Source organism: Spinacia oleracea, chromosome 4 (assembly GCF_020520425.1).
Source record: "Spinacia oleracea cultivar Varoflay chromosome 4, BTI_SOV_V1, whole genome shotgun sequence".
In the NCBI taxonomy this organism is placed as follows: Eukaryota; Viridiplantae; Streptophyta; class Magnoliopsida; order Caryophyllales; family Amaranthaceae; genus Spinacia; species Spinacia oleracea.
This window is the reverse complement of record NC_079490.1, coordinates 107,897,536-107,899,698: the sequence shown is the minus strand read 5'-3', so window position 1 is coordinate 107,899,698 and position 2,163 is coordinate 107,897,536. Positions and strand designations below refer to the sequence as shown.

General features: G+C 34.8%; 1 long non-coding RNA gene across 1 annotated transcript; it reads right to left on the bottom strand.

Moving 5' to 3' along the window:
- Nucleotides 1-535: 535 nt before the first annotated feature.
- On the bottom strand, nucleotides 536-1,708 carry LOC110780328 (uncharacterized). The gene is made up of 3 exons (XR_002531425.2): nucleotides 1,539-1,708; nucleotides 1,398-1,442; nucleotides 536-1,147 (listed from the first exon to the last, which is right to left on the bottom strand). It is a non-coding gene; the product is annotated as an uncharacterized lncRNA (long non-coding RNA).
- Between the last annotated feature and the right edge of the window lie 455 nt (nucleotides 1,709-2,163).

The following is a 2,163-nucleotide window of genomic DNA, read 5'->3' as shown; positions in this document are numbered from 1 at the left end:
GGCGCAGCAAGAGAAGGAGGAGACGAAGCAGACGAGATAACAGGAGCAGCAACTGTCACCTCGCACTACTACAAAATTAGGAATATAGAGCTGTTAAAATAGACTTTATAAAGCGCCTTAGAGGCGCTCTCCAGCTCAACGCTTTATAAAGTTTATAAAGCGGTTGGAAGAGGCGCTTTATATGTTTGATAATATATGACAGTGGTTTGAGAATGACGCTCTATATACCCTTTCTAAAATCAATAGATGGAGAAGGAATATAGAGCGCTTATCATATGTAACTGTTAAATAAACATTGAAATACGCAACAATTGCTGTAGATAGGCGTTTTATATACTTCCCCGTTTCAATTAGCATATAGAGCGCCTGTTATAGGCAACCGCTCTTTATATTCTTTTTTTAAAAAAAACAAATATTAAAAATTTACGATAATTACCCGTTACCAATTTTTTTTTTGGGATGATATCATAATACGCCAAAAATTAAATCATTGTAACTTCTTGTTAAACTTTCAACATTATAGAAGAAAAAAAAGAGAAGCTTTGATATTTATCTCACATTCCCATTATAAAGTAGACAAGTCCCAGAGAAGATAACAAAATTTGAAAAAATTGTAATACAAGTATATCCTGAAATTAGTTACTATGCCATTTGCAAATCATAATAATCTCATTAAACAACATAAAATATTTTATATTAGTATAAAAATGTAAAATCATGAATGGCGATTGAAGGTCTCTAGTATCTTCATACTCTTCAATCAATCTGCAAACACACACCAAAGACATCATCGCCAAGAATAATCCTCTCAATTGATTCAATTCCTGCATTAATGTGAAATGCTCACTTCTAAACCTCTCATTCTCTTCCATATCTCTGTCGTCATCGCACAACTTGCTACTTGTTGTACCGTTACGACACCGGGAGCAGGGGAGGAATCTGACGAGTGCACTTGCTCGTCACCGGAGTTTGCCGGTGATACTGCCCTTACCATCACAGAAGGTGGCGCTGCTACCGCTACCGCAGCCAAAATAGCCGCCGGACATGCCGCTACAACTTTCGAGGAATTAATCGCCGGAGCCGGGGATATTTTACGGCGTTGATCGTTGACAAACTCCCACCGGTCTGGCATAACCTACCAGAAACCCTAGAAACAAATCAAATTGATTAATTGAATGCAAAAGGTACTCAAATTTGACAACCAAATCCAAATTTGTTCGAGAAAAAAGAACAAATTATTCGATGATGGATAAAATGAAATCAAACACAACTATTATTTTGTTCTTCATATATAAGTTGTAAATGAACAAAATTGTGAAGAAATTGAACAAAATATTAAAATAAAGCAAAATCATTGGAATTAATCTAAAATAAAGTAGAAAAACCACTAAACATACCAGCTTTAAGGAAACTTGAAATCACTTCATTTCATGGAAGAACTACTGTAAATATATAAATTCGAATTAATCATTGATTTTGAAAAATGAATTCAAAACAAGAAGGTATAATTCAAATAGGAAAAAAATTGAGAACCTTACAGATTTAGTTGGCTAAAGTAGGCTCTCCGAGGAGCAAATTGGTGGAAGGTGTATTGATGAAATGGAACCCTTGAGGAGTAGATAAAGTGTTCAAGAGAAGAGAGATAAAGATAGAAAAATAGAGAAAAAACATAAGAGCATCAATACTAAGGTTAACTCTTATTTGCCAACTCTTAATCTCTCTCCTTATCCACCTCATCACCATCTCTTATTAAGAGTTATCTACCAACAAACCCAAGAAATAGGCTAACTCTTATATACTAACTCTTAAATACTTTTTTACATTTTTATCTTTTTTTTTCTAGAAAATTAGCCAAAAAGTATGCATAAATATACACCTCACCCCACTCTTATTTTTAAGAGTTACCTCTTATTTAGAGGATGTCTTAATCAACCTCTAAATAAGAGGGAGCTAAGAGTTAGCTCTTATTTATTAAGAGTTACCTCTTATCTTTTCTCTCTCCTTAAGAGGGGGCTAAGAGCTCCCTATAATTGATGCTCTAAGAACGGTAAAAGAGAGAGACAGGGGGGATTTCAGTAACCCTCAAAAGAAAGTGGAGGAGGGCGGCTAGTGGGGTAAGTGAAACTAGGATACAAATATTTTAAGGTATATTGGGGTTTAAAG